The sequence below is a fragment of the Oncorhynchus keta genome, chromosome 2 (genome assembly GCF_023373465.1).
Source record: "Oncorhynchus keta strain PuntledgeMale-10-30-2019 chromosome 2, Oket_V2, whole genome shotgun sequence".
Classification (NCBI taxonomy): Eukaryota; Metazoa; Chordata; class Actinopteri; order Salmoniformes; family Salmonidae; genus Oncorhynchus; species Oncorhynchus keta.
In genome coordinates, this window is record NC_068422.1 from 21,394,459 (window position 1) to 21,413,399 (window position 18,941).

At 42.3% G+C, this 18,941-nt stretch overlaps 1 protein-coding gene across 2 annotated transcripts in view; it reads right to left on the reverse strand.

Annotated features, from left to right (window-relative positions):
* Positions 1 to 16,216, reverse strand: part of c1qtnf1 (C1q and TNF related 1) — a 37,640-nt gene extending 21,424 nt beyond the window's left edge. The window contains exon 1 of one of the 2 annotated variants that reach the window (XM_035792571.2): positions 15,986 to 16,216. The gene's annotated coding sequence lies outside the window, so the exon portion shown is untranslated. The remainder of the gene's footprint in view (positions 1 to 15,985) is intronic. The other variant, XM_035792577.2, reaches the window with a different exon arrangement.
* Between the last annotated feature and the right edge of the window lie 2,725 nt (positions 16,217 to 18,941).

Consider the following 18,941-nt stretch of genomic DNA (forward strand, 5'->3'; position numbering starts at 1 on the left):
ACCTTTCAGTGTAATGGTAGGGCTTGATTGTTTTTCTTATCCAATTAGGAGATTGTATCACTCTAAAGTCTGGAATTACAACACACACACACACATATGCATGCACGCACACACAAACACACTCTCCTCTCTCCGTAACAAGGTAATTGCTAGCATCACAGCCGCTTTTAAGCTGTGGGTCACTGTTTCAGGGTTTGATTTGGTTTCCTGTGATGCGATGTGGTTGAAATGGTTTTCCAAAACGAAGCCATGCGGTCAGCTTTTAAAGCAACCTCTTTAGAAAACATAGCATCACACACAACCACATCAACACACACAAATATGTGGCACAGACTCACAAACACACGTACCCACCCACACACACACATACGTAAACATACACATACACATACAGTAAGTAGAGGTGTGCTTTTGAAGTCAACAGGCCAGACAGAACACTACTACCAATTAACCATTGAACAAAATATCTGTGAACCACTGTGGTAGTAAATCAGACAGCGGTTGCGTCCCAAATGGTGCTCTATTCCCTATATGGTGAACTACTTTTAACCGCTATGGGCCCTGGTTAAAATAAGTGTACTTAAAAGGGAATAGGGTGCCATTTGGGATGCAACCAGAGAACAGACAATCAACACAAATAGAAGGGACTTTGTACTGGCCGAGAAGGTTTATACACGGTCTGATAAGGTACAGGTCTAAGAATGGAGACAAAGAATGGATAAACAGTAGCTACGTTGTTAACAAAGGATGGAAGAAGAAAGAAAAGACACCAGCGAATGAAACAAGACAGAAGATATCAAAAGTATAATCAGTTTGTGTGTGTGTGTGTGTTCATGCATGGGTGTGAGACTGGATCTCCTCAAGAGCACAATAATCTTGCTGGTGCATCTGGAGATGCACCAGCAAGCGGCATCAAAGCAGCGGCATCATGCACCTATGATTTTAGAGGGGGCACGAGGTATGTGAGGATGGAGGGGGGATGGTCCGGAAGCATTTTTCAAACCCCTTTTTCCTGCAATCTAAAGCCATTATTCATTATGCCTAATTCTATGTAAAAAATATGTATAATTTTCTACATAGGTTATCTAAGCATTTATCTTTACATGTTCAATTGTCATTTGAATGAATTATGTACATTGATTCTGTAAGAACTTTTACACCTTAGAAGAGTGTATTACAACTGCCACACTGGTATATAGCAACATAACCCCATAATTAAAGACATTTAGGTATTTTCTAAAGTCTAGCAACCTTGCAAGCATGCATGCCAGCGAAGATAGTTAAACAAGATACTCTAACTGGTAGCACAGTAGCCTTTAGGCAGCACAGAAGTCAGTAAATTACTGTAGATTTACAGGACCTTTAATGTAACACAAATTTACAACATATTACTGGTACACCTGACTGCTGTATTTCTAGAATTAGTGTAGTGGAATGCCATTGAGCCCGCATAATGCATTGCACTTTACAGTACTGTACTGTAATATATAATTATATAATTACAGTAGCTATCTGTAAAATAAAATGCTGTAAATCTACAACAATTTGTTACAGTGTGAGGTTGGGAGTTTGGGAACCTCTCTAGCTAGCTAAAGTCAACTTCATAAAATTGCTATGTGGCTAGTATTACAGTGAAACAACAAACGTTTTGGTTTTATTTATTCATCAAGAAGGAATCAATAGAGATAAATAGTAATGGTGTCTTTTTGTAGGCACTATCTCCACCATTAGGTCTGTGGTAAACACAGGCTTAGGAGATCTTATACGTTTAGTGAGATAATCTTCACCCTCGAATGTAACCTTTTGTGAATTTTGAAGCATTTCTGTAATACAAAAAAGCACAAAGCACATAAAATGATTCGTATTTCATAAATGTCATGTTAACTGACTGATATTATCTCATAGAGCAAAACGTATAAGATATCCTAAGCCTGTTAACCTCAGACCTTATTTTCGGCATTTATCGCAAAACCCTATTCTTTGCCCATTGTTTTTCCTGAACGAACCAGAGGTAACTCTCTTCCGTTTCTTTAGGACAACAAGCTGGCGAGCTCTATATGCTACATAAATTGATCAAATTAATTTACAAACACACCTCCTGCGAGTCCTGCCCATCACTGGCAGCTAAAATCAAATCAAAGAATGTGTGTGTCACTTGACACTCTCCCCTCCCCTGACGACACTGTCTGCATGCATTAGATTATCTAGCACGCTGCCTAGCATATCTTTGCTCCATGGTGCACCTTAGAAGGAACCACTTACTGGGAGAATGGGGAGGGGGTACACTTTGCCTGATCCTGTCAGTGTGCCCCCTTTGCAAAATACAGATGACAAATCTTTATAAATTATAAAAATAATAATTTAGTTTAGTAATTCATTCAACATCTGACTTTTTTTAACAGGAAAGATCTAAGGGGGCATGTGCCCTCGTGCGCCTATGGACATGATGCCTATTGTTCAAAGGCATTGTGACCACAGCTGAAACTAATCGCCTAGCTAATCTGATTTGTTCAGTCTATGACCCCTGACCTCTAACACTATAACCTCTGTTTGTTCAGAGCAGTGGCTCTGTCTAAAATGGCACCCTATTCCCTCTGGTTAAAAGTAGTACACTATATAGGGAATAGGGTGCCATTTGGGACGCAGACAGGTCTACCCTCTGCACTCTGATTAGTTCTCCCCTCCCTCTAATCCGGAAGGAGTAGGACGGGGCAATCAATAGAGACAGAGTCTATGTCCCAAATGGCATCCTATTCCCTTCACGGTGCACTACTTTTGACCAGAGCCCTATGGGCCCTGGACAAAAGTAATGCACTATATAGGGAAGCGGGTGCAATTTGGGACGCAGAGGTTGACTTTGAAGAAAAAGAGGGATGGAATTGCCCAATGCTCAAACAACAAAGACTCACATTTCATTCAGCTCACAGGAATATCTGTTCATTTTTGGAATGGTTGTCTTGTTTTGTCATCTATGACCAAACATTCTGGAGCTAAGTGTGTGTTGTGTTGTCTTGATGATTATGTAAAGAGTGGTTATTGGTGATTTATGTGTGTTTACACAACAGTAAGATGGGCTAAAATAGTCCAAAACTATTTTATCCCATCTTACTCTTGTGTAAACATACATGAATCACCACTAACCACTCTTTACATAATCATCAAGACAACACACACTTGGCTCCAGAATTGGCCCTGTATACTTTTACTTGACCATGTAACTCATTGTTGTTTATTGGAAACAGTGGTTGTGAGTGACTATTTACAGCAAACCAGACATCACTTTATGCCTCTCCTAAATCATGTTAGCAATATAGATCTGTAATATTCAAAGCTGATGTCTAACAAAACCAGTGTTCAAACACTAAAGTATGCACTTTCCGAGTTCTCTCATAAGACAGCCATGATTTTGAACAAAGGACGATTCCTCATTTTGTGTTTGAGTTGGTGTTCCTCTTCAAGCCCCTATCATGTTTACAATCCAACTTCCGATATCTTCCTAACCATCCCCCCTCTTTCCTCCGGATCCCCTCCAGAGATGTTTACACTACAGTGGCAGACACACACACATGCTGTATGTATGCACAAACACTGTATATATGCACGCACGCACACACACACACACACACTGTACATACATACACACACACATGCATACACACACACAGACATAAGCTTTGGACCAGCAAGTTTAGGGAACATGAGAAAAATAGTAAATCTCCAACCACAGTCCTGACCTTACTGTAAACTGTGTTGCATAACCCATAGTGTTATTGCTTCCCATATCTCCAGGGAACTCTTGCACTGGCTGTGTGTGTGTGTGTGTGTGTGTGTGTGTGTGTGTGTGTGTGTGTGTGTGTGTGTGTGTGTGTGTGTGTGTGTGTGTGTGTGTGTGTGTGTGTGTGTGTGTGTGTGTGTGTGTGTGTGTAAAGATGGACTACAGATACATAAACATTTATCTTGTTACTTATATAAGATATTATAATGATAAATGTATCAAACTAAAATATAACATACTTTTATACAGTTGTGTTTAGAAAATACAGATACATACAGGTATTGGTAGCACTTTATAATAGCTCAATGTAATAAAGGATTTATAACGGATTAGTGAATGGTTTGTTTATTTTTTATTAATCCATTTATTAATGGATTTACACATTTATTAAACAGTAGTTAATTACTTTTGGGGGGCGTCATCTAAAGTTTGGGATACTTATACTTTACAAATGTTTTGAGTGACCAATATCATTTCTAACAAAAATGTGGAAAGATTAAATCGTCTGTGACAGTAGAAGAGTCACGTTGTCGTTTTGAGATAGGTTCCCCTGTCTTACTCTCCGTCATGTTTGGGTGTTGCTTGTTGTCATTACTTCATGTCTTAAAGTAATGATGGACTGTTGTTTCTTTGCTTATTTGAGCTGTTCTTGCCATAATATGGACTTTTTCTTTAACTTCTTGGTCACAGGTGGCAGTATTTTCACGTCCGGATGAAATGCATGCCCAAATTAAACTGCCTGCTACTCATCCCCAGAAGATATGCATATTATTAGATTTGAATAGAAAACACTCTGAAGTTTCTAAAACTGTTTGAATCATGTCTGTGAGTATAACATAACTTATTTAGCAGACAAAACCCCGAGGACAAACCATTCAGATTTTATTTTTTTGAGGTCACTCTTTTCAATGAGTTTTCATTGGGAATCCAGATTTCTAAGGGACCTTCTTGCAGTTCATATTGCTTCCACTGGATGTCAACAGTCTTTACAAATTGGTTGAGGTTATTCCTTTGTGTAATGAAGAAGTACGGCCATCTTGAACCAGAAAGCATGCCACAGTTTGTTTTCCTCCTATATTGAACACAGATCATTCCGTCTTAAATGTTATCAATTATTTACGTAAAAAGATACCTGAAGTTGTGTTACAAAAGTAGTTAGAAATGTTTTGGCAAAGTTTACAGGTAAACTTTTGAGATATTGTAGTCACGTTGCTCAAGTTGGAACCGGTGTTTTTCTGGATCAAACGCGCCAAATAAATGGACATTTTGGAAATATTTTGACAGAATTAATCGAACAAAAGGACCTTTTGTGATGTTTATAACACATATTGGAGTGCCAACAAAAGAAGCTCGTCAAAGGTAAGGTATGAATTATATTTTTATTTCTGCGTTTTGTGTCACGCCTGCAGGGTTGAAATATGGTTTCTCTCTTTGTTTACAGAGGTGCTGTCCTCAGATGATAGCATCGTTTGCTTTCACGGAAAAGCCTTTTTGAAATGTGACATGTTGGCTGGATTCACAACAAGTGTAGCTTTAATTTGCTGTCTTGCATGTGTGATTTAATGAAAGTTTGATTTTTATAGTAAATTATTTTTGGCTCTTCCTGCTTTTTGTTTTGGTCCTCTGAATTTGGCACTCTGCATTTTCCCTGGCTTTTGGCGAGCGTCCCACATATCCCAGAGAGGTTAATGAGCGTCCCACATATCCCAGAGAGGTTAACGAAATAGGACTATCTTCTGTATATCCTCCCTACATTGTCACAATACAACTGATTGGCTCAAACGCATTAAGAAGGAAAGATATTCCACAAATGTACTTTTAACAAGGCACGCCTGTTAATTGAAAAAAGTAACTACCCCAAGAGTGTGCAGTGCTGTCATCAAGGCAAAGGGTGGCTACTTTACTTCTAAAATATATTTTGATTTGTTTAACACTTTTTTGGTTACTACATGATTCCATGTGTTATTTCATAATGTTGATGTCTTCACTATTATTCTACAATGTAGAAAATTGTAAAAAATAAAATAAGAAAAACCCTTGAATGAGTAGGTGTGTACAAACTTTTGACAGACAGACAGACAGACAGACAGACAGACAGACAGACGAAAACAGTCATGGTAAGCACAAATCACCCAGAAAAAAATGTTATTTTCCTCCACAAATTAATCCCCAATCAATACTTTAAAATTGCCGGAAGGGCACCAGGCATTTTTTTTCAATAATGAGGCCAGTGTCTGAATTCATTTGTTGTTGTAGAGAGGAAGAAGTAGAACCCTTCAGGAATTTGACAGTTTCCCATAATTTAGCTGGGTTTCCATTACAATATGGAAGAGCGGTTACATAATAATCAGATTTAGCCTTTTTAATTTGTTTTACACAATGATTCCTCAATTGCTTAAAAGCTTGCCAGTGTGGGCCAAAGCATGTGCTCCTGGCCTTTACCCACGCACCATCTCGTTTTACAAATCAAATCAAATTGTATTGGTCACATACACGTGTTTAGCAGATGTTATTGTGGGTGTAGCGAAATGCTTGTGTTTCTAGCTCCGACAGAGCAGTAAAATCTAAAAAGTAATATCTAACATCTAACATCTAATATCTAACAATTTTACAGGACCATGACTCAGGACTAACTGGCCTGATGACTCCTTGCTGTTCCCAGTTCACCTGCTCGTGCTGCTCGTGCTGCTGCTCCAGTTTCAACTGTTCTGCCAGTGGCTATGGAACCCTGACCTGTTCACCAGACTTGCTACCTTGTTCCAGACCTGCTGTTTTAAACTCTCTAGAGACAGCAGGTGCGGTAGAGATACTCTGAATGATCAACTATGAAAAGCCAACTGACATTTACTCCTGAGGTGCTGACCTGTTGCACCCTCTACAACCACTGTGATTATTATTATCTGACCCTGCTGGTCATCTATGAACATTTGAACATCTTGGCCTTGCACTGTTATAATCTCCACCCTGCACAGCCGGAAGAGGACTGGCCACCCCTCATAGCCTGGTTCCTCTCTAGGTTTCTTCCTAGGTTCTGGCCTTTCCAGGGAATTTTTCCTAGCCACTGTTCTACACCTGCATTGCTTGCTGTTTGGGGTTTTAGGCTGGGTTTCTGTACAGCACTTTGTGACATCAGCTGATGTAAGAAGGGCTTTATAAATAAATCTGGCTGATTGATTGGATGGCTGTCTTCTGATTTATAAAATGGTGGGAAATCAATTAAATAAGTCATATAAACACATAAATCATTTTTAAAGGAATTCTATTGTCTGATTTTGGGGACTGTCAACTTAAGAGTTAAGGAGCATCGGGTACTGCTGGAATGTCTAGCAATGGCATGTCCATCTATTGTGAGAAATTACACTGCTGTCTCGCCTTAGTATTCTGTGTTTTCTTTATTATTTTGGTTAGGCCAGGGTGTGACATGGGTGATTATGTGTTTGTCTTATCTAGGGGTTTTGTAGATTGATGGGGTTGTGTTCAGTGTAGTATTCTAGGTATGTCTATGGTTGCCTAGAGTGGTTCTCAATCAGAGGCAGGTGTTTATCGTTGTCTCTGATTGGGAACCATATTTAGGCAGCCATATTCTTTGGGTATTTGGTGGGTGATTTGTTTCCTGTCTCTGTGTTTTGCACCAGTTAGGACTGTTTCGGTTTTTCCACATTTTCTTGTTTTGTATATGTATATTGTTCATGTTATCATCTTTATTAAAGATGTTCAACCATAACCACGCTGCATTTTGGTCCGCTTCTCCTTCCCAGGAAGAAAATCGTAACAACTGCTCCCTCAAAACATTTATAAAGTATTTATACAATTTTAAAAAGTCCACACTTTAGACGAGGCCAAGCAAAAATACTTAGGATCCATATTAAACATCTTATAAATAATCTTATGAATCATTATAAATACTTTAAAAGTTGTTTATACATGTGTGAATAACTAGGTTACTAACATTTACAAATGTGGGTGTACTTACTAATAAATGATGAACAAACTACTTACTGATCCATTATAAATGATTTATTACGTGGAGTTATTATAAAGTGCTACCCAAATATTTGTATTTACATTTGCAATTACACACCTTCACTACAACAACATTTTCAGTAACAAAGTGTCACGTCCTGACCATAGAAAGCCTTTACTTTCTATGGTAGAGTAGGTCTGGGCGTAACTAGGGGTGTTAGTCTAGTTCATATTTTCTATGTTGGGTTCTAGGTTGTTTTTTCTATGTTGGGGTTTTGGTAGGATTCGAAATTAGAGGCAGCTTGGTATCGTTGTCTCTAATTGGGGATTATACTTATTAAGTAGCATTTTTTCCACCTGTGGGTTATGGGATATTGTTTATGTTTAGTTGCCTGTTAGCACTGCATTGTTAGTCACGTTTCGTTTATTCTTTATTGTTTTGTTTTTTCTAAGTTTCACTGTCTAATAAATATGTAGAACTCATATCGCTGCGTCTTGGTCCGACCATTATTACGAACATCGTGACACACATAAATACAATTGTACTTGCTATGACTGTGATATGTGGTTTTTAACTACCTTAGTTGAATTCACTGACTTTAAGAGTGTCTGCTTTTTGAACAAAATGTAATTGTAAAAAATGAACAATTGCAAAGCACACTGGGTGTTCATTATAATAATACCCAGCTTGCTTTGCGAGCATTCATTTTTATATTAACACTTTCATAATTTAGCAGACACTCCTATCATACCATAGTGTCATGAGACATCTGACACCAATGCAGGGTGAAAGTCGGCCACAAAAATACAACCCCTGTAAAAACAAATGGTATAGAACAATATTTTGTAATTTACAACAAACAAGTAAAATACAAATTACAGGTCTCAAAAATATCTTGTTACAAAATACATTGGATTGTATTTTGTATTTCACTGCAAGCTAGTGAAATACAAATGACGGAATACTCAAAAGCAATTGAAATAAGTATTTCAAATACATGTAACAGAAATACTGCCCATCTTTGCACACACACACACACACACACACACACACACACACACACAGTAATGATAACATGCCAGGTGAATTTTCACCTGTAGCATGATAGAAGACCAATTAAACAAAACACCTAGGTTACATTCCAAATGGCATCCTATTCCCTATATAGTGGCTTACTTTGACAAGGGCCCACCTGACCCCTATGTGCATTGGTTAAAAGTAGTGCACTAAATAGGAAATAGGGTGCCATTTGGGATGCAAGCATATTAATGATATAGTGAAGGCTGAAAAAACAACAACATGGAAATAGACATGTACTCACTGGCAGAGTATACAGACCTGTACTCACTGGTAGAGTATATAGAACTGTACTCACTGGTAGAGTATACAGACCTGTACTCACTGATCGATTATACAGACCTGTACTCACTGGTAGAGTATATAGAACTGTACTCACTGGTAGAGTATACAGAAGAGTACAGTGAGTACAGGTCTGTAAACTATACCAGTGAGTACAGGTCTGTATAATCTACCAGTGAGTACTCACTGGTAGATTATACAGACCTGTACTCACTGGTATTGTTTACAGACCTGTACTCACTGGTAGAGTATACAGACCTGTACTCACTGGTAGAGTATACAGACCTGTACTCACTGGTAGAGCATACAGACCTGTACTCACTGGTAGAGCATACAGACCTGTACTCACTGGTAGAGCATACAGACCTGTACTCACTGGTAGAGCATACAGACCTGTACTCACTGGTAGAGCATACAGACCTGTACTCACTGGTAAAGTATACAGACCTGGTGTCACGCCTTGGTCATGGTATTTTGTGTTTTTGTTATATGGTTGGGTAGGCCAGGGTGTGACATGGGTTTATATGTTGTGTTTCGTATTGGGGTTTGTATTATTTGGGATCGCGGCTGATTAGGGGTGTTGTATAGGCTTGGCTGCCTGAGGCGATTCTCAATCAGTCAGGTGATCTTCGTTGTCTCTGATTGGGAACCGTATTTAGGCAGCCTGAGTTTCGCTTTGTATTTCGTGGGTGTTTGTACCTGTCTCTGTGTTGTAGTCACCAGATAGGCTGTAATTAGTTTCACGTTCCGTTTGTTGTTTTCGTCTTTCAGTTATTTCATGTACCGCGATTCTTTCATTAAAGTCATGAGTAACCAACACGCTGCATTTCGGTCCGACTCTCTTCTTTCAACAGACGAACGCTGTTACAGAAACACCCACCTCTCACGGACCGAGCAGCGTGTAAACTGGCAACGACGTAGACAGCTGGAGCAGAAAAAGGAGGACGAATTATTCGGAGTATGGACATGGGAAGATGTGTTGGATGGTAAAGGTTGTTACAATTGGGAGGAGATATTGGCCGGAAGAGATCGCCTCCCATGGGAACAGGTGGAGGCACTAAGGAGAGCAGAGGCAGCCGGAGATGGGAGCCGACGATACGAGGGAACACGGTTGACAAGGAAACCTGAAAAGCAGCCCAAAAAAATTATTGGGGGGGGGGGGCTAGAAGGGAGAATAGTTATGCCAGGTAGGAGACCTGCGCAAACTCCCTGTGCTCACCGTTGGGCTAGAGAGACCGGGCAGGCACCGTGTTATGCTATGGAGCGCACGGTGTTTCCAGTGCGGGTGCAGAGCCAGGTGCGGCACATACCAGCCCTTCCTATTGGCCGGGCTAAAGTGGGCATCGAGCCAGGTAAGCTTGGGCAGGCTCGGTGCTCAAGAGCTCCAGTGCGCCTGCACGGTCCGGTCTATCCAGAGCCACCTCCACACACCAGTCCTCCGGTAGCAGCTCCCCGCACCAGGCTTCCTGTGCGTGTCCTCGATCCAGTACCACCAGTTCCAGCACCACGCACCAAGCCTCCAGTGCGCCTCGCCTGTTCAGCGCAGCCAGCGCTTTTCTCCTCTCCTGCGCTGTCGGAGTCTCCCGCCTGTTTAGCGCAGCCAGAGCCTTTCTCCTCTCCTGCGCTGCCGGAGTCTCCCGTCTGCCCAGCGCCGCCAGAGCTCCCAGTCTGCCCAGTGCCGCCAGAGCTCCCAGTCTGCCCAGCACCGCCAGAGCTCCCAGTCTGCCCAGCACCGCCAGAGCTCCCAGTCTGCCCAGCACCGCCAGTGCCGCCAGTCAGCCCAGCGCCGCCAGTCTGCCCAGCGCCGCTAGTGCTCCCAGTCTGCCCAGCGCCGCCAGTGCTCCCAGTCTGCCCAGCGCCGCCAGTACCGCCAGTCTGCCCAGCGCTGCCAGTACCGCCAGTCTGCCCAGCGCCGCCAGTACCGCCAGTCTGCCCAGCGCCGCCAGTACCGCCAGTCTGCCCAGCGCCGCCAGTGCCGCCAGTCAGCCCAGCGCCGCCAGACAACCAGTCTCTTCCAGATCTGCCAGACAACCAGTCTCTTCCAGATCTGCCAGACAACCAGTCTCTTCCAGATCTGCCAGACAACCAGTCTCTTCCAGATCTGCCAGACAACCAGTCTCTTCCAGATCTGCCAGACAACCAGTCTCTTCCAGATCTGCCAGACAACCAGTCTCTTCCAGATCTGCCCGACAACCAGTCTCTTCCAGATCTGCCCGTCAACCTGAATCTTCCAGATCTGCCCGTCAACCTGAATCTTCCAGTTCCGCCAGCCAGCCAGGATTTACCGGAGCCTACTACCTGCCTGAGCTTCCTCTCAGTACTGGGCTTCCTCTCAGTACTGGGATTCCTCTCAGTACTGGGCTTCCTCTCAGTACCGGGCTTCCCCTCAGTACCGGGCTTCCCCTCAGTACCGGGCTTCCCCTCAGTCCCGGGCTGCTTCTGTCCCGAGCGGCCCCTCTGTCCCGAGCGGCCCCTCTGTCCCGAGCGGCCCCTCTGTCCCGAGCTGCCCCTCAGTTATGTGGGGATCTGGGTGAGGACTATTAGGCCATGGTCGGCGGAGAAGGTGGATTATCCCAGGACGCGAAGGGGAGGAACAAGGACATTAATGGAGTGGGGTCCACGTCCCGAGCCAGAACCGCCACCATGGACAGACGCCCACCCGGACCCTCCCTATGCTCTTGAGGTGCGTCCGGGAGTCCGCACCTTAGGGGGGTTCTGTCACGCCTTGGTCATGGTATTTTGTGTTTTTGTTATATGGTTGGGTAGGCCAGGGTGTGACATGGGTTTATATGTTGTTTTTCGTATTGGGGTGGGTATTATTTGGGATCGCGGCTGATTAGGGGTGTTGTATAGGCTTGGCTGCCTGAGGCAATTCTCAATCAGTCAGGTGATCTTCGTTGTCTCTGATTGGGAACCGTATTTAGGCAGCCTGAGTTTCGCTTTGTATTTCGTGGGTGTTTGTACCTGTCTCTGTGTTGTAGTCACCAGATTGGCTGTAATTAGTTTCACGTTCCGTTTGTTGTTTTCGTCTTTCAGTTATTTCATGTACCACGATTCTTTCATTAAAGTCATGAGTAACCAACACGCTGCATTTCGGTCCGACTCTCTTCTTTCAACAGTCGAACACCGCTACACCTGGACTCACTGGTAAAGTCTACAGACCTGGACTCACTGGTAGAGTATACAGACCTGTACTCACTGGTAAAGTATACAGACCTGTACTCACTGCTACAGTATACAGACCTCTCCTCACTGATAGATTATACAGACCTGTACTCACTGGTAAAGTATACAGACCTGTACTCACTGCTACAGTATACAGACCTGTACTCACTGATAGATTATACAGACCTGTACTCACTGCTACAGTATACAGACCTGTACTCACTGGTAGAGCATACAGACCTGTACTCACTGGTAGAGTATACAGACCTGGACTCACTGGTAAAGTATACAGACCTGTACTCACTGGTAGAGTATACAGACCTGTACTCACTGGTAGAGTATACAGACCTGTACTCACTGGTAGAGTATACAGACCTGTACTCACTGGTAGAGTATACAGACCTGCTGTACTCACTGGTAGAGTATACATACCTGTACTCACTGGTAGAGTATACAGACCTGTACTCACTGGTAGAGTATACAGACCTGTACTCACTGGTAGAGTATACAGACCTGTACTCACTGGTAGAGTATACAGACCTGTACTCACTGGTAGAGTATACAGACATGCATTGCTGTAAAATACTTCCGAATTGAACGAGAGTTGCGGTGCACAGTGCACTGTTCAGATGCTGAAATTGTTTCTGGATGAATGTGCGAAGGTATCCTACTTTTTTAAATGATTGGTTTGGTTCATTAAAAGGCAATACCTTTTTCCTGGCCTCTGCCTGCGGCCTCTAAATCACTAAGTCCGACCCTGAACCTCATCAAACTTCACTGGCTCCCTATCCAATTCCATATAAACTTCAAGACCCCTCAAAACACCTCTTTCAGAAAGTCTATGGTCTTTGATTGACTTATCATTTACATTAAATGTTTGGCCATTTAGCGGACACTCTTGTACTTATCAATTTACAGTCAGTGCATTCAACCAAGGTTGATAAAGAAAACACATATCAGTCATAGCAAGTAAAAAGCTTCTGTAACCAGTACTGAAAATGTTGTTGTAGTTAACAATACATTGGTCTTCAAAATAATTGCAATTACAACAAGATAGCTTATGATATATACTGATAGTGCCAATACAATACTGAGCTATTCATGGGAACTTGATGTCAGAGCAATGAAACACAGTGCAATACAGTGAAAGGGACTGTTAAACTGTAAGAATTTTTTTTTACAGTATTTTACTGTAATTACAAGGGATCAGAGGAAGCAGGTTGGCTGTAGGCATTTGCATATTACATACTATTATTGAATACTAGAGGCCTAATCAAATGCTTCCAAACTGGTTGTGATTACAGTGCAAAACAGATTAAATGGACATAAATTGTGAAGCATTAAAAGTTTTAACACCCACTACCACTACAGTGATGTTACATTTGATACCGCCGCTCTGAGGTATGCGTCGGAATCGCTTAATTTATTTCGTAGCAGTGATCAATGACGTTCAAAGCTTTGTTTCGTCGAACAACCACCTGATTGGTTTGGCATTGGTTTCCGTGGAAGACGGAGGCTACACTGCCCATGCGCTACAACATGTGTGACATTATCTCTTATAATTTGACTATTCTAAATTCTAATGACCAGCAGGTGCCACTAGTGTACACTGTGTTGATCAATGCCTCAAGTAATTAACCTATTTTTGACACAATTGGCTGGAAAGCCTCAACTGTTAAGGAAGCTTTGTTTCTCCATCACTAGAGACCTATTTCTTGTACACAATATATTTAGGGAACTACTACCACATATCACTTAAATTGGTACAGGCCACGCAGTAACAGATGCAACAAATACAGCCACTTACAAGGCAAGCCTTAAAATGTGTTAATGAGTCAATATCTTCCCAAAGCACATGAAACCCTACCCCTTCAAAGAGTATCTTAAATAATCCTCCACCTCACCTTGACACCCCCCATTGGTATTTCAAAAATAAAAATAATCCTGAACCAACACTTGACCCCCCTTGCTAGCTCTGACTTTGCTGATAGTTACTGTATTGAGGAACGTGTAGTTACTATGCCGTGACGTGCTTGTCCCACCTAACTATCGTACGATGAATGCACTAACTGTAAGTCACTCTAGATAAGAGCATCTGCTAAATTATTCAAATGTAATACCATGCACCCACTAGTGTTGAAAAAAAATGGTCTCTCATAGTATGCTACTGTATTCTAAATTTCAGTAAATTACTAGCAGCAATTAGCCAATAGATGATAGAGTATCAGAACAAAGTGTGTAAAATGACTAAAGTGCACTATATTACCATATTGTGTGTGGGTACAGCATTTTTACTCATGGGTGCAACTAATATAGCCTCTTACAAGGCTCGCCTTAAAATATGTTCATGAGCCAGAGACTTTCCCCGCCCACAACATTTCCCCACAATGTACCATAATGAATACTGTAAAACACATTTACAGTATTTTACAGTGCATTCTACTGTGTACTGCCGTTGAAATTACAGAAAGGTTGTAGTGTGCTGTAAAACAAATGTGCAGTATTTTACTGTGCATTCTACAGTAATTTAGTTTATACAGTATCGTACTGTTGACTAATACAGTAGGTTACTGATAAAATTACAAAAACGGTGGAGAGTATGCGGACAAGGATTGAACAAGTGCAGTGCCTTTTGACGGCAGCAATATTTTTGGTTAGGGAACTACTGTAGAAGAACATTATTGTGTTTTGTTATGTAAGGTATGATGTTTAGACATTGCTTCCTGTATTCTCTGACACTCCCTCTCTCTCAAGGCAGGACATGACCAGTGCAGAAGCAGTTAATTCAGCTGCAGCCTACAGGCTTTGTGATGGTATGCCCAAAGAATTCCTGTCCCACATTCATTTCACTTTGCCTCTTCGGGACACCCAGATGCCTATCCCTCTCCAACCAGCTCTACTTCTGCTCTCTGATTATATCTCAGTCTTTATACTATCACCATTGTTACTGTCAAACAGAGACACAAGGATTGAGTCCCAAATGGCACCCTATTCCCTATAGTGCACTACTTTTGACCAGGGCCTGCACTACAATATAAATAGGATGTTATTTGGGGCCAATTCAAGTATTTACATATCTGACTACACTGTCACGGGAGACAGGGTGAGGCAAAAACCATGCAGTCATCTCAGAACAAAACAAACACAGAAATGATCGACAAGTATCCAACGATAACAGAAGATAAAAGTTTAAAACGTGTCAGCCACTTGCTGTCAGCTAGCACAGTTCAGTGAGGTGCTGAAATCATTCATGATTTATCTCAAATGCATTCAGTCCCAGAATTGAATATAGGCCAGATGACACCACTACAGTACTTACTCAGTTCATGGTGACAGTTTTTGCTTTCCAAACAAAAAATTCAACACTTTGCTTAGTGAAAACACTTTGCTGAGTGTTAGAGTGGTTAACTCTTACCACTGACCCTGCAGCCGCTGTAAAGCCTCAGAGAGATGTATTCCTGTATTCTGGGGTAAAGGGCATTTTAGTACAACATCTGGGAACGGTTTGTCACAACTCCACAGAAGCTGTGTGTGTGTCTGTTTGGACAGGCTTTGTTAACACATTTCATAAGGAATAGTGGCAAAGACCAGTGGCAGTGACTATAGAAACTGGATCTAAGAAGAATGTGTTTTTTCAAGTTTAATAGATATCTACAGGTTATTTCTGACATTTAGATTTAATTCAACAAAATGAGCATTCTAGATAATATGACAACACTTACTGCTTCTATGATTTTGGATCCACAAGGCTATATGGAAAAGATCCTGCTTGCTTCTTTGACTTAGCCTGGTTTAGCCCACGTTTATCACACCGTCAACCTTATTTTGTCCTGGTTTTCTCCAGGTTAGTCTTCCTCAGATCCCTGCAGTCAGTCAGTGTGTGAGTGTCATCCTCCTCCAACTCTCCCCCTAACACTGAACACTGCTGCCTGCTGTCTGCAGAGAGACTAGGTCTTCAAAACAAGTGGAGTGGAGAGAGGGAGGGAGGAAGAGAGGGAGGGTTGGAGAAATAAAGGGAGGAGCACAGATTGTGACCTACAGGGATGAAAGAAAAATAACAACAAAACGAGAGAGAAAGGGCAGATACAAGGAGAGAGAGAGCAACTTGAGGGGACTAGAGGGGAGAGCGGGGAGAGAGAGAAAAGAGACACACAGAGATAAGGAGAGAGCAATGAAGGGACCCAGAGGACAGAGAGAAAGAGAAAGAGAAAGGGGGGGGTAAAGTAGCTGAAACAAGATTTAACAGTTTGTCTGGACAAATTAAACAAATTGTTCTCCCAGCGTTTTGTTAAGAATCATCTGTTGTAGTTCAATTGTTTGACAGATGTAAAGTGCATGTTTAGGTAATCCAACTTTAACCGACGGTGTTAGCCGTTATTGTAATTTTATCAGTAATTTACTGTATTAATCAACAGTATGGTACTCTATAAAATGAAAACAGTAGATTACCATAGAATGCACAGTAAAATACTGTACATTTGTTTTACAGCACACTGTAAGAGCTTCCTGTAATTTCAAGAGTTATACAATGTAGAATGCACAGTAAATGCACAACATCACAGTGCTACATTAGCTGTACCAATTTTTTTATTTTTTATTTGACCTTTATGTAACCAGGTAGGCAAGTTGAGAACAAGTTCTCATTTACAACTGTGACCTGGCCAAGATAAAGCAAAGCAGTTCGACACATACAACAACACAGAGTTACACATGGAGTAAAACAAACATTCAGTCAATAATACAGTAGAAAAATAAGTCTATATACAATGTGAGCAAATGAGGTGAGATAAGGGAGGTAAAGGCAACACAAAAAAAGGCCATGGTGGCAAAGTAAATACAATATAACAAGTAAAACACTGGAATGGTAGATTTGCAGTGGAAGAATGTGCAAAGTAGAGATAGAAATAATGGGGTGCAAAGGAGCAAAATAAATAAATACAGTAGGGGGAGAGGTAGTTGTTTGGGCTAAATTAGAGATGGGCTATGTACAGTGCTTAAAGCTAGTGAGGGAGATAAGTGTTTCCAGTTTCAGAGATTTTTGTAGTTCGTTCCAGTCATTGGCAGCAGAGAACTGGAAAGAGAGGCAGCCAAAGGAAGAATTGGTTTTGGGGGTGACCAGAGAGATATACCTGCTGGAGCGCGTGCTACAGGTGGGTGCTGCTATGGTGACCAGCGAGCTGAGACAAGGGGGGACTTTACCTAGCAGGGTCTTGTAGATGACCTGGAGCCAGTTGGTTTGGCGACGAGTATGAAGCGAGGGCCAGCCAACGAGAGCGTACAGGTCACAGTCGTGGGTAGTATATGGGGCTTTGGTGACAAAACGTATTGCACTGTGATAGACTGCATCCAATATTGGAGGTAATTTTGTAAATGACATCGGTCAGTTTTACACAGGTATGTTTGGCAGCATGAGTGAAGGATGCTTTGTTGTGAAATAGGAAGCCGATTCTAGATTTAACTTTGGATTGGAGATGTTTGATGTGAGCCTGGAAGGAGAGTTTACAGTCTAACCAGACACCTAGGTATTTGTAGTTGTCCACATATTCTAAGTCAGAACTGTCCAGAGTAGTGATGTTGGACAGACGGGCAGGTGCAGGTAGCGATTGGTTTAGTTTGACTTGCATTTAAGAGCAATTGGAGGCCACAGAATGAGAGTAGTATGGCATTGAAGCTCGTCTGGAGGGTTGTTAACACAGTGTCCATAGAAGGGCCAGAAGTATATAGAATGGTGTTGTCTGCATAGAGGTGGATCAGAGACTCACCAGCAGCAAGAGCGACATCATTGATGTATACAGAGAAGAGAGTTGGTCCAAGAATTGAACCCTGTGGCACCCCCATAGAGACTGCCAGAGGCCTGGACAACAGGCCCTCCGATTTGACACACTGAACTCTATCAGAGAAGTAGTTGGTGAACCAGGCGAGGCAATCATTTAACAAACCAAGGCTATCGAGTCTGCCGATGAGGATGTGGTGATTGACAGAGTCGAAATCCTTGGCCAGGTCAATGAATACGGCTGCACAGTATTGTTTCTTATCGATGGCGGTTAAGATATCGTTTAGGACCTTGAGTGTGGCTGTGGTGCACCCATGACCAGCTCTGAAACCAGATTGCATCGTGTAGAAGGTATGGTGGGATTCAAAATGATCGGTAATCTGTTTGTTGACTTGGCTTTCGAAGACCTTAGAAAGGCCGGGTAGGATAGATATAGGTCTGTAGCAGTTTGGGTCAAGAGTGTCCCCCCCTTTGAAGAGGGGGATGACCGCAGCTGCTTTCCAATCTTTGGGAACCTCAGACGACCAATAGAGATCCTGGTTCAAGTCCAGGCTCTGTCACAGCCAGCCGCGACCGAGAGACTCATGGGGCGGCGCATAATTGGCCCAGCATCGTCAGGGTTAGGTATGGCCGGCAGGGATTTCCTTTCCCCATTGCGCTCTAGTGACGCCTGTGGCAGACCGGGTGCATGCCTGCTGACATGGTCGCCAGGTGTACAGTGTTTCTTCCGACACATTGGTGTGGCCGGTTTCCGGGTTAAGTGGGCATTGTATCAAGAAGCAGTGCGGCTTGGTTGGGTTGTGTTTCAAAAGATGCACGGCTGTTACGGCAGATGAGTGAGGAGGTGTGGAGTCAGGCGCAGAGAGCAAAAGATGTGGGAAAAAACACGCTTTAATGTCCCGGAT